This window comes from Lucilia sericata, unplaced genomic scaffold, assembly GCF_015586225.1.
Source record: "Lucilia sericata isolate MDLA Ls3-8-SP2 unplaced genomic scaffold, ASM1558622v1 Contig000270F_arrow, whole genome shotgun sequence".
Lineage (NCBI taxonomy): Eukaryota > Metazoa > Arthropoda > Insecta > Diptera > Calliphoridae > Lucilia > Lucilia sericata.
In genome coordinates this window covers 257,501-279,183 of record NW_023994295.1, presented here as the reverse complement: position 1 = coordinate 279,183, position 21,683 = coordinate 257,501, and the positions used below count along the sequence as shown (strand labels likewise).

At 29.4% G+C, this 21,683-nt stretch overlaps 1 protein-coding gene across 1 annotated transcript in view; it reads left to right on the top strand.

Annotated features, from left to right (window-relative positions):
• The window catches only part of LOC119603013 (diencephalon/mesencephalon homeobox protein 1), a 95,618-nt gene that overhangs the window by 28,897 nt on the left and 45,038 nt on the right, over positions 1-21,683 (top strand). The gene's annotated exons all lie outside the window — the stretch shown is intronic.

Here is a 21,683-nt window from a genome sequence, read left to right as displayed (position 1 = left end):
ATAACTTTTACGCCAAAAAATGCTCTACATGGTAACAGCATCCTTCAACCAAAAGGGAACATTTATTGATAATGTCTATTTGTTTCCCCCTTGTTCCCTTAACAGATGCATTAATATTTTATTCTATTAGCATTACGTTCTATATTTTCCGAAATAAAGTCCTTTGTGGAGTAAGAGAGTACTGCTGCACGTTTGTGTTGCTTACTAGTGAATGGAAATAAATATGTTTAGTGCGTAAAATATCCGATTACCATTTTAAGATAATAATTTATTATGGTGCTACAAATTTAGTCATATTTTTACTACTGCCACTACTACTGCCGAGATATTGTTGTTGTTGTTGTTTTTATTATTTTGAGGGGTTAATTGTTTAAGGGTTGTTTGTTTATTTTTATTCTACTTTTTTTGATGTTAGATCTATTTTTTTTTGTGATTTTTATTTTTTTCGATTGTGATCTAATATTTTATTATGATTTGATTGAACTTAAAATTAAATTATAAAGATTATTTTCGAGTAAAAAAAAAGGCTACAAATATGCTAATGTTGGTAAAATCACAAAAAGTTTTTTTAAAAAGTTTTAGCAAAAAAATATAAAAGATGGAAGATAAATTTTAAGTGAAAAACAAAAACAAGTATTTTAGGTCTTTTATATTCTATGTAGTTTAATCTCTTGATTTTATCTAATTTTTTTTTAATTTTAATTATTACACCGAAACCCCTTTTTATCTATTACTCTAGATACAAGACACTTTGCTGTGAATTAATGCTTCTTTCAAATCGAATAACTCATTACCTTTTGCATTACTTAATAATAATATCGATACTTGTACTATTTAAAGGACTCCTTGCCATCTGTAGAGTTCTATAGTTTCTCTTGGACTATTGGACGTTATTGCTTTGTTAATATTAAAATTAAGCCTCTACATCTACCAAACTAAATGATAACCTATAAAAGGGGACATATTGGAACTTTTTCCAAACGTACTTTTTAAATATTTTATAACATTGAACCTAGATTTAAGATTCGGCACACACGATATACAAATTTTTGTATTTAATTCATATGTTAAGATCGCCCATTTTCCCTCAAAATGTTCACATGAATGTGAAAGTTATTTGTGTAAAATTTGAGGATTTTAGCTCTAATAGTTTCCCAGATATACGAATTTTTGCACTTAATACATATGGGAGGTACCACGACCCCTATTGCTAGTTCGCCAAGTTATTACGGAAATGTTCACATGCATGTCATAGTTGTTCGAGCAAAATTTCACTATTTTAACTCTAATAGTTTTTCAGATATACACCTTTTTTGTGTTTAATACATAAGGGAGGTGACACGCCCCCTATTGCTAGTCCACAAATTTATTAACCAAATGTCGTCGTGGATGTCAAAGTTGTTCGAGTAAAATTTCACGATTTTAGCTGTAATAGTTTCATAGATATAGGCATTAATAGTATTTAATTCACATGGAAGGTCCCAAACTCCCTAAAAAAAAGTCCGCCCATTTTTTTCCCTAAATATTGACATGAATGTTTAAGTTATTCGTGATAAATTTTAAGATTTTAGCTCTAATAGTTTCTTAGATAAATGAATTTTTCTATTTAAATCATATGGGAGCAGCCACGCCCCCTATTGCTAGTTCGCTTATTTTATGTCCTAAATTTTATTGTTGGTACTAAAGTGGCTCCGAAACAAATTTGAGGACTTTAGCTGTTTTATTTTCTCAGATATGTTAATTTAAGATTTTCTTTATATGGGAGGTGTCACAAGCTCCATTTGATCCCCATATATTCATAGACATAGATGTCAAAGTTGTTCATATAAAAATTTGAGGACTCTAGCTGTTACCGTTCCGTAGATGTGTATTTGTATTTGGCCGTGGCATCTCGCCCATTTAAAAATAAAGTAAGAATTTATAGTCGGGCATGTCCGACCGATCATTACCAAAATCTGCAACATTTAACATATTTATGAACTCAAAAGCTCTATTCGGGGAGTACAGTTGTATGGGGGCTATGCGGAATAATGGTGCGATTTTAACCATTTCTAATAGCCTTCATCCTTCAGTCAAAAGAAGAGTATGTGCCAAATTTCATCAAATTATCTTCAAAATTGCGACATGTAGCGTGCGCACAAGGTTTACATGGACATACAGACAGATGGACGGACAGTTGAATTGTAACTGGAAATTCTTCAATTACAATTTAAAGTAATTGTAATTGGCAAAACTTCAATTACAAGTAATTACAATTGGATAAACTTCAATTACAATTACAAGTAATTGTAATTGGCGAAACTTCAATTACAATTACAAATAATTGTAATTGTTAAATCTTCAATTACAATTACTTCAAATGTAATTGTAATTGAAAATGTAATCATTACCTCCCATGCCTGTTAATACCCTACCCACTATAGTGGTATAGAGTATAATTAATACTCCTAGTTCCTTCTGTACATACAAAAAGACATTGTGAAAATTTCAGGAAATTCGGTTTAGCAGTCCACACACAAATAAACACACTTTTTTTAATATATAATGTCGATTATTCGACATTTTCCAAAAACCGGTTTTCGAATAGTTCGAATAGTTGACATTTCAAAAAAACCGGTTGATATTTTTCAAATTCAGAAAAAACCGGTTAACCGGTTTTTCATAATAAATAAAAAAATATATGTTAATTTGAAGAAATTAATGTTTATGATTAAATTTGATTAATAAAACATGGCCCGAAATGATTTTTAACAGTTTAGCAGATTATAACTTTAGATCTAGTCGTCTGATTTACATTATTTCTTTAATATAAAAAAAAATTAGGAAAAAAGTGGACACTGCTGTTAAACATAAGGTACTATGTAATCCTAGCTTATTCTAAAGCCCTTTTAGGAAATTTTCATAGGCATTCCAACACTTCCATAATATTTCAGCGGTAAATTAATTATTGTAATTGGAATATAATCTTAAGATTAATAAAATTTTATTAAACAGTTATCAATTTTACAAATAAAATTTTTTAATTAATTAGGAAAATCAGAAAAGTTTAACCAATGGTGCTTTAGAAAAATATATCCTAGTTCCTGGACTCGAATATTTTTAAATTTAAACGGGCTGTATTATTTACTTCAAAATTTCATTTAAATAATCTTTGAATACAAAGCAAATAAAAGTATTCGAAACCGGTTTTTAAAAAGTGAAAAAACCGGGTTATTCGATATTCGAAAAATCAACATTTAGAAAAAACCGACACTGGTAAAGCAGAAAAAACCGGTTTTAAAACCGGTTGAAAAATCGAGTCGATCACCCTAATACATACATATAGACATTTTATAACAAATTCTAAATATTTAAGAAAATTCATTATTTAACACATTTCGTAATATTAATGAAAAGTCGTAATATAAATGAAAATTCGTAATATTAATGAAAAGTCGTAATGTTAATAAATATTCGTAATTTCAATAAAATTTCGTAATTTTAATAAAAATTTATAATATTAATGAAAATTCCTAATATTTATGAAAATTCGTAATATTTATGAAAAGTCGTAATATTTATGAAAATTCGTAATATTAAGGAAAAGACGCAATATTAATAAATATTCGTAATTTCAATAAAAATTCGTAATTTTAATAAAAATTTATAATATTAATGAAACTTCGTAATATTAATGAAAAGTCGTTATATTTATGAAAATTCGTAATATTAATGAAAAGCCGTAATATTAATAAATATTCATAATTTCAATAAAAATTCGTAATTTTAATAAAAATTTATAATTTAATGAAAATTCGTAATATTTATGAAAAGTCGTAATATTTATGAAAAGCCGTGATATTAATAAATATTCGTAATTTCAATAAAAATTTGTAATTTTAATAAAAATTTATAATATTAATGAAAATTCGTAATATTAATGAAAAGTCGTAATATTTATGAAAATTCGTAATATTCATGAAAATTCGTAATATTAATGAAAAACCGTAATATTAATAAATATTCGTAATTTCAATAATATAATAGTAATATAATAGTAATGAAAATTCGTAATATTAATGAAAAGTCGTTATATTAATGAAAACTCGTAATTTTAATGAACATTTTTGTGGATTTAGAATAGGAATATACTATGTATGTAAATAAAGGAACATAAAACGATAAAGCACTATATAAAATTTTTCCCAACCAAATTTTCTCAGTAAATGAGCGCACAGCAGTTCTCCACTAGTGGCCTAGATGTATTTCTTCAGATTTGTTTTATCATACATTTATTTTCCAACCTAACCTAAAGGTATTTAACTATATTATTATATTAATTTTTAAAGGAATTTTAAATTTAAACAAAAAATATTATTTGAACAGATTTCCATATCAAAAATAACTATTAAATTGTTGGTAAAAACGAAAGACAACAAAAATTTTCAAACTTTAATTAAAGGCTGTAACATGCCGCTACTATTATTACTAAAACAAAAACAAAAAACGATTACATATGAAAAATCATATTTCCCCAGGAAAATTTCAAAGGCGGTTACATAAAACAAAATTGTTTTTGACAAAATTTACGGTTTAATTTTGGAAAATTTACTTGAATAAATGAATTGATTATAGAAATATTTTTATATGATTTTAATTTATAAAATATTTACATAAATTGTAACATATAAATTAAGATAAAAATACATACATACATACAATTTATACATATTTATGATAAATATGTATGTGTGTAATAAATGTATGTGTATGACTTCTCTACTATATGTACTAAGTTAACACATTAATGGAAATTTAATAATCACTATCAAAAAAAAAACAGTCAGAAAGACACCTGAATATTATCTGCAGCAGCAACAGCAACAATTGCCAACATTAATAACAACACTATCAACATCAATATATCGTCAACTTCAGCATTCAGCAATCAATACGGAAAATCTACAAACAACATCAATTTACATGTAAAACAAGAGACGAAATAATATTTACATACATACATATGTATATAAACATACATATGTATGTGTGTATGTTTGACAATACTCTACCCGGGTAATTTACATTCCATTGCTAATAACAATTTTATTTATTTATTTCGTTGCTTTTTGTCAATATTCACTCTCTGAATAATTGTATCATGAAAAATAAAAGAAAAAACAAACATCTACATCAAAATAAACAGAAACTAAAGGCACTCCTGAGTTTCGAAAATCATTGATGATGATACGTTGCTCTACACGTCTGCTGCTGCTGATGGTTACTGTGTCTTTTGCTTTAACAACAAACAAACAAAAAAAATTGGTTGTAAATCGAATCAAATCGAATCCCATTCAATCAAATTGTTGGCAAATTGCATTCACTCTACCTAGTTTTTTTTTTCCTTCGACATAGTGTTGTAATTTTTTTTTTTATCTCTTAATGTTCTTTTTTAGACATTGTTGTTTGTTTTGGTTTATTTTAGATTACTTTACTCTTTTGGTGTTTGGGATTTACCAAATTGAAATGACAATTTCATTAACTGCCACAATAATTTATTTTTTGTTGTATTTTTTCTCTTTCAACATCAACAAATTGAATTTTAGAAAAATGTTGCAAGGCACATGCTTTAGTTTGGGAAATTTTAATATTTTATTAATTTTGATGTAATTTAAATAGCGGAGTTAGCTGAGTCATGATAACCGCGAACCGGGTATTAAACAAAATAAACTTAAATTTATATGAAGTCAAATTAAAAGCATTTTATCCTTAAAGTGACTTACGATAACACAAAATTTTGCTAAAGCAGAAACTCCAGCGTAAAAGATAGCCCAAACACCAGAACTGAATCGTAGTCTAAGAAATCGTAACTTTTTACAAAGATTCTCTCGAAATTTATGAGGAAAGGTGGAAAATTCAGTACTTTTCTACTTTTGAGGGACTTTCTGTCCACGTTTAGCTAATATGGTAATGAACAGACTAGTCCAAAGACTAATCATTAGAGGGGTCAGTGAACGAGTCATAAGACTAGCCAGGAAGCGGCTCAGAAGACTAATTAATAGACTGATCTAAAGTCCGAAGAACAGTCAGTTGAATGGCCACTGAACTAATCTAATTAGTTAGTTAGTTAGTTTAGTTAGTAGTTAGTTAGTAGTTAGTTAGTTAGTAGTAGTTAGTTAGTTAGTTAGTTAGTTAGTTAGTTAGTTAGTAGTTAGTTAGTTAGTATAGTTAGTTAGTTAGTTAGTTAGTTAGTTAGTTAGTTAGTTAGTTAGTTAGTTAGTAGTTAGTTAGTTAGTTAGTTAGTTAGTTAGTTAGAGTTAGTTAGTTAGTTAGTTAGTAGTTAGTTAGTTAGTAGTAGTTTTAGTTAGTAGTTAGTTAGTTAGTTAGTTAGTTAGTTAGTAGTTAGTTAGTTAGTTAGTTAGTTAGTTAGTTAGTTAGTTAGTTAGTTAGTTAGTTAGTTAGTTAGTTAGTTAGTTAGTTAGTTAGTTAGTTAGTTAGTTAGTTAGTAGTTAGTTAGTTAGTTAGTTAGTTAGTTAGTTAGTTAGTTAGTTAGTTAGTTAGTTAGTAGTTAGTTAGTTAGTTAGTTAGTTAGTTCGGTAGTTAGTTAGTTAGTTAGTTAGTTAGTTAGTTAGTTAGTTAGTTAGTAGTTAGTTAGTTAGTTAGTTAGTTAGTTAGTTAGTTAGTTAGTTAGTTAGTTAGTTAGTTAGTTAGTTAGTTAGTTAGTTAGTTAGTTAGTTAGTTAGTTAGTTAGTTAGTAGTTAGTTAGTTAGTTAGTTAGTTAGTTAGTTAGTTAGTTAGTTAGTTAGTTAGTTAGTTAGTTAGTTAGTTAGTTAGTTAGTTAGTTAGTAGTTAGTTAGTTAGTTAGTTAGTTAGTTAGTTAGTTAGTTAGTTAGTTAGTTAGTTAGTTAGTTAGTAGTTAGTTAGTTAGTTAGTTAGTTAGTTAGTTAGTTAGTTAGTAGTTAGTTAGTTAGTTAGTTAGTTAGTTAGTAGTAGTTAGTTAGTTAGTAGTTAGTTAGTTAGTTAGTAGTTAGTGTAGTTAGTTAGTTAGTTAGTTAGTTAGTTAGTTAGTTAGTTAGTTAGTTAGTTAGTAGTTAGTTAGTTAGTTAGTAGTTAGTTAGTTAGTTAGTTGTAGTTAGTTAGTTAGTTAGTCGTTAGTTAGTTAGTTAGTTAGTTAGTTAGTTAGTTAGTTAGTTAGTTAGTTAGTTAGTAGTTAGTTAGTTAGTTAGTTAGTTAGTTAGTTAGTTAGTTAGTTAGTTAGTTAGTTAGTTAGTTAGTTAGTTAGTAGTTAGTTAGTTAGTTAGTTAGTTAGTTAGTTAGTTAGTTAGTTAGTTAGTAGTAGTTAGTTAGTTAGTTAGTTAGTTAGTTAGTTAGTTAGTTAGTTAGTTAGTTAGTTAGTTAGTTAGTTAGTTAGTTAGTTAGTTAGTTAGTTAGTTAGTTAGTTAGTTAGTTAGTTAGTTAGTTAGTTAGTTAGTTAGTTAGTTAGTTAGTTAGTTAGTTAGTTAGTTAGTTAGTTAGTAGTAGTTAGTTAGTTAGTTCGTTTTTTAGTTAGTTAGTTAGTAGTTAGTAGTTAGTTAGTAGTTAGTAGTTAGTAGTTAGGAAGAGGAGGATGTATGTTACATTAATCCAAACATCGGGTCTGTTGTGTTCTCCCTTACCTTAGCCGGGAACCGTACCCACAAACTCCTGCCTAACAGACTAGAATACTAACCAAAGGACACACTCCATCTCTGATAGCTTTTCTATCTACAGCAAAAATTTGGCAAACATAAGCCTAAACATTAGAATCGGTTCAAAATTTTAACATAGCCCCTACAGACTATATAGTCCGAGAAAATAGAGAAAATACCTATCAATCTCATACCAATAAAAATCATATTATCAACAAAAACCTGTATCCAACCTGGTCCACAATTGATCAAAGCTCCCATATAAGGTCCACTTCAGAAAATCAATTAAACGGACATAACACATTAACAAATAAACTTATCAGGACCAAATTTATCACGAATATGTTGTACACACACAAAAATTCAGCGAAATATTTCCCGGATCAACCAATAATTGATCAAGTCCTAAAAGAAATTCATGAATTAATAATGATATCGGAATACAATAAATAACGATATCTGGATTGTTGCCATACACCAGCGATTGCTAACGCTTAAGAGAGGTTTAAGAGAATCAGATTTATAACTGCCTTTGTGTACAAAATTTTATAATATTTACTTAAGTTGCCATAAAGGTGTTTTAATATACTATTTCCAGACTCTTAACAAAAACTAACGTTTGTAAAGATTTAATCTATAAAATCTTAATTAGTAACACGTTATCCTTAATATTAACTAAAACTAAATTCTAAAACTTCTTAAGCACACACAAACACACATTCGAAAATATATTCGAATAAAGCTACTTAAACTGGAGAATAACCCGGTAGTTTTACCAGGAGTCAAAGACCTGCTTTTAAGCAGAACATTACCCAAATCGAGTTTATATGTTTTACAAAACCAAACAAGACTCCCGAAGTAATCTAGAGGATTAAATTTAGAGCTTTCTTTAAAGCTTTCTCTTACTTTAAGAGTAGTTATTTAAACTATTGCAGAGTAAATTGTGATAATTTGTAATGAATCATCATTGGGCCGTTACCTAGTAGAAGACGGCGAAGCTCCAATAGCTTATTCGGCACCGTCACCAGGATTTACAAGGATATCCATTTTGCAACTACAAGACTTTAGTAGTTTCGCATTGTAGCTAGGGTTGGTAGGAGAGTAGCAGTTGCATATTTCCACACTTAGCTAATGCGATTATTTGTTTATTAGTATTTGTATTACACATGTACACATACTCACACTCAAACTACTAGAACAAAAATTATTCTTCAACAAGGATGTTATAAGTAAAAGTTCTTGAACTCTTATGATTTTAAGGATGATTGTATGAGTGTGTTGTCTACAAATTGCATACATCCCTAAAGTTATTACGTTTACATATTTATATTTGTAATATTTATAGGTATTTTAGCACATTATTATTCTCTCTATCTCTTATTCTACGGTCTCAAGTTCCTTTTAATGGACTCTAACCAACCATTTATTAACTACTTATATTTTAGTAAGTACATACTACTAATGTCGTCTGTCTGTCTGTCTGCTGTCGTTGTGTGTTTGTATGTATGTAATTTTTCACCCAAAAACTATTCGTTAAGATTAAATTTCACTCCAGGTGTTTTAGTTAGTTTTAGTAAATCATATCTTATATATTATATAATAAATGATTATTATGTTATCACAGTATAATATTCGCCACTTAAGAGACAGACACTGAAATAAATTATTTATGAAAATGTAAAAATGAAAGTCAAATAATATTCATTCTTTTGCTATTAATAAGATTTATTAGTAAAATTGTTTGAAAGATATAATTGTGTGTATTATTGAAATGGAATTGTCATATAAAATGACAAATTATTTATAATAATGTATTATGGCTATTAAATACCTTATACTTTTAGTTTGGTAGAAAAGCTTTAAAAATCTGCTAAAATTGCTGAGATATCATACGTTGCAGTTGATGGATGGACAGACATAATTAGTTTGAATCAAAAATTGATTTTGAGGCGATTGCAACATCCTCTGGTAGTGGAGAGTTATAGACAATATATATAAAGCATAATACCCTCCGCACTAGAACTAGTAGTGTAGAGTATAAATACCAGGAGAATACACCGAAAATCATGAGTTTTCAAGCTTTAGGTAGTTAAGCCTTTATTTTGAAGTTGACAGACATACAGTTTATAACATGACATACAACAGTTTATAAACAAAGTTGTTCTTTAGCAGTTATAACCTCAAGACACGCTATTTTGAATCCCAGATGTGATTGAGATAATCGGTTTTAGCACGGGTCAGTTTATTTTCAATCAACGAGTTTTATTTGTTCTTTAATATTCATTTAATTGACTTAACTAAAGCGTTGTTTAAAACCTATGTTTACAAATGTGATAAAATTTGTAATTCAGTCAATTAATTTCAAGTTCAAGTTTCTTTAGTAGTTGGTCAGTTAATTAGTTAGTTGGTTAGTTAGTTAGTTAGTTAGTTAGTTAGTTAGTTAGTTAGTTAGTTAGTTAGTTAGTTAGTTAGTTAGTAAGTTAGTTAGTTAGTTAGTTAGTTAGTTAGTTAGTGGTTAGTTAGTTAGTTTGTTAGTTAGTTAGTTAGTTAGTTAGTTACTTAGTTAGTTAGTTAGTTAGTTAGTTAGTTAGTTAGTTAGTTAGTTAGTTAGTTAGTTAGTTAGTTAGTAATTAGTTAGTTAGTAGTTAGTTAGTTAGTTAGTAGTTAGTTAGCTAGTTAGTTAGTTAGTTAGTTAGTTAGTTAGTTAGTTAGTAGTTAGTTAGTTAGTTAGTTAGTAGTTAGTTAGTAGTTAGTTAGTTAGTTAGTTAGTTAGTTAGTAGTTAGTTAGTTAGTTAGTTAGTTAGTTAGTTAGTTAGTTAGTAGTTAGTTAGTAGTTAGTTAGTTAGTAGTTAGTTAGTTAGTTAGTTAGTTAGTAGTTAGTTAGTTAGTTAGTTAGTTAGTTAGTTAGTAGTTAGTTAGTTAGTTAGTTAGTTAGTTAGTTAGTTAGTTAGTTAGTAGTTAGTTAGTAGTTAGTTAGTTAGTTAGTTAGTTAGTTAGTTAGTTAGTTAGTTAGTTAGTTAGTTAGTTAGTTAGTTAGTTAGTTAGTTAGTTAGTTAGTTAGTTAGTTAGTTAGTTAGTTAGTAGTTAGTTAGTTAGTTAGTTAGTTAGTTAGTTAGTTAGTTAGTTAGTTAGTTAGTTAGTTAGTTAGTTAGTTAGTTAGTTAGTTAGTTAGTTAGTTAGTTAGTTAGTTAGTTAGTTAGTTAGTTAGTTAGTTAGTTAGTAGTTAGTTAGTTAGTTAGTTAGTTAGTTAGTTAGTTAGTTAGTTAGTTAGTTAGTAGTTAGTAGTAGTTAGTTAGTAGTTAGTTAGTTAGTTAGTTAGTTAGTTAGTAGTTAGTAGTTAGTTAGTTAGTTAGTTAGTTAGTTAGTTAGTTAGTTAGTTAGTTAGTTAGTTAGTTAGTTAGTTAGTTAGTTAGTTAGTTAGTTATTAGTTAGTTAGTAGTTAGTTAGTTAGTTAGTTAGTTAGTTAGTAGTTAGTTAGTTAGTTAGTTAGTTAGTTAGTTAGTTAGTTAGTTAGTTAGTTAGTTAGTTAGTTAGTTAGTAGTAGTTAGTTAGTTAGTTAGTTAGTTAGTTAGTTAGTTAGTTAGTAGTTAGTTAGTTAGTTAGTTAGTTAGTTAGTTAGTTAGTTAGTTAGTTAGTTAGTTAGTTAGTTAGTTAGTTAGTTAGTTAGTAGTTAGTTAGTTAGTTAGTTAGTTAGTTAGTTAGTTAGTAGTTAGTTAGTAGTTAGTTAGTTAGTAGTTAGTTAGTTAGTTAGGTTAGTTAGTTAGTAGTTAGTTAGTTAGTTAGTTAGTTAGTTAGTTAGTTAGTAGTAGTTAGTTAGTTAGTTAGTTAGTTAGTAGTTAGTTAGTTAGTTAGTTAGTTAGTAGTTAGTTAGTTAGTTAGTTAGTTAGTTAGTTAGTTAGTTAGTTAGTTAGTTAGTTAGTTAGTAGTTAGTTAGTAGTTAGTTAGTTAGTTAGTAGTTAGTTAGTTAGTTAGTTAGTAGTTGTTAGTTAGTTAGTTAGTTAGTTAGTTAGTAGTTAGTAGTTAGTTAGTTAGTTAGTTAGTTAGTTAGTTAGTTAGTTAGTTAGTTAGTTAGTTAGTTAGTTAGTTAGTTAGTTAGTTAGTTAGTTAGTTAGTGAGTTAGTTAGTTAGTGAGTTAGTTAGTGAGTTAGTTAGTTAGTTAAGTAGTTAGTTGTAAGAGAATTCCTTTCGAAATTGCGAACTTAATAACAGCATTAAATCGAGTCGATTACAATTGTTATTAAAGTTCTAAAGGTTATATATATATATAGAGAAGATCCTTCCAAATAATTGCAGGCAAAAAACTTTAAACTTGTTTCTTTTCCGGTGAAAGCTTTTAATATTTATTTTTTTCCTTTGCAAGTCCTGGCATTAAGAATTTTATTCTTAAAATTTTTTTCAGGAGAATTATATTTTTGTTTACTTTTTTTGGCCCAAGTGACCAGACATTAAAACAATAATCCTCTTAACCAATTTTATTTCTGTGATTCAATAAATGTTTTTAATGTGTCTCTTTTTTATTTATTTTCTGTTTGTCAATGTTCAATGGGAAAAAAACGTATAAAATATTTAAAAGAAGATTTGTTGCAATAAATTTAAAAGTCTAACAACGTTGGCTATAAAATAAGATTTTAAAATGGAAGAAGAAATTGCTTTTAAAACTTTGAAAGAAAATAGAAAATAATTAAGGAAAATTTTAAAATTTAAACAAGATTTTAAAGATTAATATTTGAAATTATCGTTAGGCAGTAAGTGTGCTGGTGCACGTGCTGGTCAAAGTTGGACTTTTCATATGTGACAAGATATGAACTATTCAATTATGACAAACATATCAATATACACTTTCTCAATTACTCTTAATTGCCCCAACAAAAATATTCCTTCAAAATTCTGTTGTCTCAGTAATTAATTTTATTAAGTATATCAATATTAATTTATGCTAATTTATTTATACTCAATTTCGTATACATACAGAATTCTTACACACACACACACCCATATTATGTCCTTCCTTCTTTTGTCTTGTCAACACAAATGAGTCAAGTGTTATTAGAGAGATAGAGTGTTCTACTGTCAACTGGATAATTATCACAAATTAAGTTTTCCAACATGCAAATCCCAGCGAACACAATTACAACAATTATAACAAATTGTAATGTAATCATGACAATGATGATGTTGCAGATAATAATGCCACAGGTCAAAAAAGAAGCCCACCCCTAAAATTATACATCATACTACATACGTAAATTTTGCAACCACCACTTTATTTGTTCAATAATTTAACAATGGATTAGTTGAACATACTACATACTACAACAAGTCAACAAATCTATACTGCCACTTAAAAACACATTCTACAACACATTTCGAAAATCAAACATAATAAAACCCCATCCTTCTTACTCAATTTTAGAGTTCGAGACAAAGTAAGTTCTGGTATCAAACAAACCGCACTTGTCAAGAAGACAAGGATTAACAAATCCATAATATTTACAAAACTGAATCATGAAGAGACAACAGACAAAGTTCTGCTAACAAAATTCTAAAGTCTATAAGAAACTCCCCTTTTGATTGGCATAAAAAAAAGAAAGAAAGAAAAGGGTGTTAAATGTACAAACATTTACACATACACAACACACACAATTACTATTGCAAATCTATGACAATTAGGATAATGATGTGGAAACCAATGCTGATGATGACGTTGAACAACCCTTAAAAGTCAATAGTCTAGTAAAGTTGCAAAGCTTTTCTTCTTGCATATTTACTCCAGTTTATATACAGAGAAAATAAATTTTGATTAAAACAATCAAATTTGTTTTGAATTTAAAGTTTTGATTAACTAAACAAAATTTTTAGTTGTGAGTAATTAACCTTGATAGTGGCAACTAAATTTTTTCTTAAAGCAAAGCTGATTCAGAGTAATATCAACTAGATTATGAAATAAGCTATAGACTATAGACTAGACTATAGACTAGACTATAGACTAGACTATAGACTAGACTATAGACTAGACTATAGACTAGACTATAGACTAGACTATAGACTAGACTATAGACTAGACTATAGACTAGACTATAGACTAGACTATAGACTAGACTATAGACTAGACTATAGACTAGACTATAGATTAGACTATAGACTAGACTATAGACTAGACTATAGACTAGACTATAGACTAGACTATAGACCAGACTATAGACTAGACTATAGACTAGACTATAAACTAGACTATAGACTAGACTATAGACTAGACTAACTAGACTACTAGACTATAGACTAGACTATAGACTAGACTATAGACTAGACTATAGACTAGACTATAGACTAGACTAGACTAGACTATAGACTAGACTATAGACTAGACTATAGACTAGACTATAGACTAGACTATAGACTAGACTATAGACTAGACTATAGACTAGACTATAGACTAGACTATAGACTAGACTATAGACTAGACTATAGACTAGACTATAGACTAGACTAGACTAGACTATAGACTAGACTATAGACTAGACTATAGACAAGACTATAGACTAGACTATAGACTAGACTATAGACTAGACTATAGACTAGACTATAGACTAGACTATAGACTAGACTATAGACTAGACTATAGACTAGACTATAGACTAGACTATAGACTAGACTATAGACTAGACTATAGACTAGACTATAGACTAGACTATAGACTAGACTATAGACTAGACTATAGACTAGACTATAGACTAGACTATAGACTAGACTATACTAGACTAGACTATAGACTAGACTATAGACTAGACTATAGACTAGACTATAGACTAGACTATAGACTAGACTATAGACTAGACTATAGACTAGACTATAGACTAGACTATAGACTAGACTATAGACTAGACTATAAACTAGACTATAGACTAGACTATAGACTAGACTATAGACTAGACTATAGACTAGACTATAGACTAGACTATAGACTAGACTATAGACTAGACTATAGACTAGACTATAGACTAGACTATAGACTAGACTATAGACTAGACTATAGACTAGACTATAGACTAGACTATAGACTAGACTATAGACTAGACTATAGACTAGACTATAGACTAGACTATAGACTAGACTATAGACTAGACTATAGACTAGACTATAGACTAGACTATAGACTAGACTATAGACTAGACTATAGACTACTGAGACTAGACTATAGACTAGACTATAGACTAGACTATAGACTAGACTATAGACTAGACTATAGACTAGACTATAGACTAGACTATAGACTAGACTATAGACTAGACTATAGACTAGACTATAGACTAGACTATAGACTAGACTATAGACTACTATAGACTAGACTATAGACTAGACTATAGACTAGACTATAGACTAGACTATAGACTAGACTATAGACTAGACTAGACTATAGACTAGACTATAGACTAGACTATAGACTAGACTAGACTAGACTAGACTAGACTATAGACTAGACTATAGACTAGACTATAGACTAGACTATAGACTAGACTATAGACTAGACTATAGACTAGACTATAGACTAGACTATAGACTAGACTATAGACTAGACTATAAACTAGACTATAGACTAGACTATAGACTAGACTATAGACTAGACTATAGACGACTATAGACTAGACTATAGACTAGACTATAGACTAGACTATAGACTAGACTATAGACTAGACTATAGACTAGACTATAGACTAGACTATAGACTAGACTATAGACTAGACTATAGACTAGACTATAGACTAGACTATAGACTAGACTATAGACTAGACTATAGACTAGACTATAGACTAGACTATAGACTAGACTATAGACTAGACTATAGACTAGACTGTAGACTAGACTATAGACTATAGACTAGACTATAGACTAGACTGTAGACTAGACTATAGACTATAGACTAGACTATAGACTAGACTATAGACTAGACTATATACTAGACTATAGACTAGACTATAGACTAGACTATAGACTAGACTATAGACTAGACTATAGACTAGACTATAGACTAGACTATAGACTAGACTATAGACTAGACTATAGACTAGACTATAGACTAGACTATAGACTAGACTATAGACTAGACTATAGACTAGACTATAGACTAGACTATAGACTAGACTATATACTAGACTAGACTATAGACTAGACTAGACTATAGACTATACTAGACTATAGACTAGACTAGACTAGACTAGACTAGACTAGACTAGACTAGACTAGACTAGACTAGACTAGACTAGACTAGACTAGACTAGACTAGACTAGACTAGACTAGACTAGACTAGACTAGACTAGACTAGACTAGACTAGACTAGACTAGACTAGACTAGACTATAGACTAGACTATAGACTAGACTATAGACTAGACTATAGACTAGACTATAGACTAGACTATAGACTAGACTATAGACTAGACTATAGACTAGACTATAGACTAGACTATAGACTAGACTATAGACTAGACTATAGACTAGACTATAGACTAGACTATAGACTAGACTATAGACTAGACTAGAGACTAGACTATAGACTAGACTATAGACTAGACTATAGACTAGACTATAGACTAGACTATAGACTAGACTATAGACTAGACTATAGACTAGACTATAGACTAGACTATAGACTAGACTATAGACTAGACTATAGACTAGACTATAGACTAGACTATAGACTAGACTATAGACTAGACTATAGACTAGACTATAGACTAGACTATAGACTAGACTATAGACTAGACTATAGACTAGACTATAGACTAGACTATAGACTAGACTATAGACTAGACTATAGACTAGACTATAGACTAGACTATAGACTAGACTATAGACTAGACTATAGACTAGACTATAGACTAGACTATAGACTAGACTATAGACTAGACTATAGACTAGACTATAGACTAGACTATAGACTAGACTATAGACTAGACTATAGACTAGACTATAGACTAGACTATAGACTAGACTATAGACTAGACTATAGACTAGACTATAGACTAGACTATAGACTAGACTATAGACTAGACTATAGACTAGACTATAGACTAGACTATAGACTAGACTATAGACTAGACTATAGACTAGACTATAGACTAGACTATAGACTAGACTATAGACTAGACTATAGACTAGACTATAGACTAGACTATAGACTAGACTATAGACTAGACTATAGACTAGACTATAGACTAGACTATAGACTAGACTATAGACTAGACTATAGACTAGACTATAGACTAGACTATAGACTAGACTATAGACTAGACTATAGACTAGACTATAGACTAGACTATAGACTAGACTATAGACTAGACTATAGACTAGACTATAGACTAGACTATAGACTAGACTATAGACTAGACTATAGACTAGACTATAGACTAGACTATAGACTAGACTATAGACTAGACTATAGACTAGACTATAGACTAGACTATAGACTAGGACTATAGACTAGACTATAGACTAGACTATAGACTAGACTATAGACTAGACTATAGACTAGACTATAGACTAGACTATAGACTAGGACTATAGACTAGACTATAGACTAGACTATAGACTAGACTATAGACTAGACTATAGACTAGACTATAGACTAGACTATAGACTAGACTATAGACTAGACTATAGACTAGACTATAGACTAGACTATAGACTAGACTATAGACTAGACTATAGACTAGACTATAGACTAGACTATAGACTAGACTATAGACTAGACTATAGACTAGACTATAGGACTAGACTATAGACTAGACTATAGACTAGACTATAGACTAGACTATAGACTAGACTATAGACTAGAGACTATAGACTAGACTATAGACTAGACTATAGACTAGACTATAGACTAGACTATAGACTAGACTATAGACTAGACTATAGACTAGACTATAGACTAGACTATAGACTAGACTATAGACTAGACTATAGACTAGACTATAGACTAGACTATAGACTAGACTATAGACTAGACTATAGACTAGACTATAGACTAGACTATAGACTAGACTATAGACTAGACTATAGACTAGACTATAGACTAGACTATAGACTAGACTATAGACTAGACTATAGACTAGACTATAGACTAGACTATAGACTAGACTATAGACTAGACTATAGACTAGACTATAGACTAGACTATAGACTAGACTATATAGACTATAGACTAGACTATAGACTAGACTATAGACTAGACTATAGACTAGACTATAGACTAGACTATAGACTAGACTATAGACTAGACTATAGACTAGACTATAGACTAGACTATAGACTAGACTATAGACTAGACTATAGACTAGACTATAGACTCTATAGACTAGACTATAGACTAGACTATAGACTAGACTATAGACTAGACTATAGACTAGACCATAGACTATAGACTAGACTATAGACTAGACTATAGACTAGACTATAGACTAGACTATAGACTAGACTATAGACTAGACTATAGACTAGACTATAGACTAGACTATAGACTAGACTATAGACTAGACTATAGACTAGACTATAGACTAGACTATAGACTAGACTATAGACTAGACTATAGACTAGACTATAGACTAGACTATAGACTAGACTATAGACTAGACTATAGACTAGACTATAGACTAAACTATAGACTAAACTATAGACTAGACTATGGACTAGACTATAGACTTGACTATAGACTTGACTATAGACTAGACTATAGACTAGACTATAGACTAGACTATAGACTAGACTATAGACTAGACTAGACTATAGACTAGACTATAGACTAGACCATAGGCTATACCATATGCTAGACTATAGACTAGACTATAGACTAGACTATAGACTAAACTATAGACCAAACTATAGGCTAAACTATAGACTAGACTATGGACTAGACTATAGACTTGACTATAGACTAGACTATAGACTTGACTATAGACTAGACTATAGACTAGACTATAGACTAGACTATAGACTAGACTATAGACTAGACTATAGACTAGACTATAGACTAGACTATAGACTAGACCATAGGCTATACCATATGCTAGACTATAGACTATACTATAGACTAAACTATAGACCAAACTATAGACTAAACTATAGACTAGACTATGGACTAGACTATAGACTTGACTATAGATTGTACTATAGACTAGGCGGTAGACTACACTATATACTAGACTGTAGACTACACTATAGACCTAACTATAGACATGACTATATACTAGACTATGGACTTGACTATAGACTAGACTGTAGACTGACTGTATAGGATGATCTCGCTTATGTTTATAATTTAGTTTTCATTGTCTCGAAAGGTTTTATCTTATATAATTTTAAAAGATTTTTCTCTGTGTACTTCATGATTCGATTTCCATATTCTCTGTGCTACTGAGAAAGCTACTAGACTTGACATCATTCTTTTTTTTTTGCCTCATCTTGCCTTATATAGCTAGTTGCGTTATAGCTAGATGCTTATAATGAAAGATAATTCAATTTTCAGACATTTGGTTTAACGGTAAAACCATCATTAAAGGATTTTCCTCTCAAACATACAAACTGATGAAATGTTTCCGTTTCGTTTGTACACAGCAAACCAACGAATGTTTCTTCTTCCGTTTTTCTTTTTCATCATTGATTTTCATTTACCTTACGTTGTTTTCCCAAACCACTTAGGTTTACTTTCTTCTTCTGTAATAATAAATCTAGATGACTACACTATATCATTGATAATCAAAAGAAGTCAGCATTGGCTTTATTAGCAAAGACAACATAGTAGCATCAGCATCATCATGATGATGATGATGATTTACGTTATTCTTTTAAACGATAATTTTATTACTTATTAAGAGTTTTTGTTTTTTCGTCTTCTTGTGTATGGAATGCGAATGTAAGTGAAATTTAAGTTAAGAATACTTTTACTGATGAGTTAAGGATGGAATGTGAAAAATTGATAAAATTATATTTTAATCATAATATTTTGTAATGATTTTTTTCTGTATAAATTTTATTTTAAAATAAACTGAGGGACTAAAAAGTGCAGTTTTACAAATGGTATGACAAACTTACAAATACCCTTCTGAAGAAGTTGAAGGTTATAAAAGTGGGGTTTTCTGAAAACATGATATTTATGAATTTTGAACCAAACTCAAGAATATAAAGAAATGATTTCACATAAACAGCAGCTATAACTAACTTAATTAATAGCATTAATTATTAATAAGTTTATGTTATTTAATAATTTAAAACAATTTATAATGAATATATAAAAAACTCATACTTTAGGCCGATAATATTTATGAAACTATATATAAAACTTTTTCCTTATTAAACCCCCCAAAAAGGATTCTTTGAAAACAATCACAAATAGGCAACAGTTTACACATACACACATACCTAAACAAAAGTAAAACAAAAAGGAACTCTCTCTAACACATACAGCATACAGTTATAGCTACTAAAACAAAGCTGTTGGCAACTAACAGTATTACTGCGCATTAAAGGAGCCCCAGAGACATAAAGAGAGGCAAATATAACTTGTAGTATTAAGTTTAATGTGTTTTGTTGGTATTAAATACTACTACTAAAATGTAAGGGTATGAGGATAATAGCAAAGAGGGGGGGGGGGTGTCTAAAAGATGAAGTTACAAGTCAAAGGAGTTAAAAGCGTTCTACTCTAATGGAAACAGAGCAACAACAAAAAAAGCAATGGCCGTTTGTTTTGTAAGTAGGTTACAAAACAAAATACTAACACAAATCAACTTACACCACACTCACACTTAAGCGAAATTGTATATCTGTGTGTGTATGAGTGTTTGTAAATGTATAAAAGCTTTAATCCGATTATATTTAACAGAAAATTACAAAAGTACACAAACAACATTAGCCAGGCATCAGCTTCAACATCAACAGCAACAACAACAAACAACTAAGTTAAAAAAAGCTGTAGCAGCAATTGTTGCCAGTAAAGATTGTGTTGCTAGCAAAAGAATCCTGCTAGTGCTCTTCAAACCCCCTAACCTGTCTTAACAAAGTATCCAAGTTTATGGTTGACTTCCTTTTTTTGTATGTGTGTAAGTTTTTTATGAAAATTTCCCAACTACAGCCCCAAAAATATATGTATATAACAACAACATGAGAAAATTAAAATTAAATTTTGCAATTTGTAACTCATTATTTATTTAAAACAAATTGAAAATTAATTTCGCATAGAGTCAAACATATTTTTTGTTACTGTAAAAAAAATGGAAGAGGGGGGTCAAAATTTCACAAAAACTTTATTTTCCTTGATGAAATACAAATGTTAACACTTTGTTTTTCATAATTTTTGTTGTATAATAAGTTGATTGCAGCATAATACATTTTTAATCATGTTTAAGGATATAATGAAAGGGCCTAAGGTCAATTTGATATCATGGTCAATTGTAATGTATACACACAGACCAGGCATGGAAAATTGATAATTTGAAATAGTACTATTTAGGTTTTAAAGTACTAAACTATAGACTAGAACATAGACTAGACTATAGACTAGGCTAGACTGCAGACTACACCATGGACTAGAGTATGGACTAGACTATAGGTAAGAATATAGGCTAGATTGTAGACTAGATTATAGACTAGATTATAGACTAGACTATAGACTAGACTATAGACTAGACTATAGACTAGACTATAGACTAGACTAGACTGTAGACTAGACAATAGACTAGACTATAGACTAGACTATAGACTAGACTATAGACTAGACTATAGACTAGACTATAGACTAGACTATAGACTAGACTATAGACTAGACTATAGAATAGACTATAGACTAGGCTATAGACTAGGCTATAGATTAGACTATAGACTAGACTATAGCATAGACTGTAGACTAGACTATAGAATAGACTATAGACTAGGCTATAGACTAAATTATACAATAAACTATATACTAAATTATAGAGTAGACTATATACTAGACTTTAGACTACACTATAGACTAGACTATAGACTAACTATAGATTAGACTATACACTGG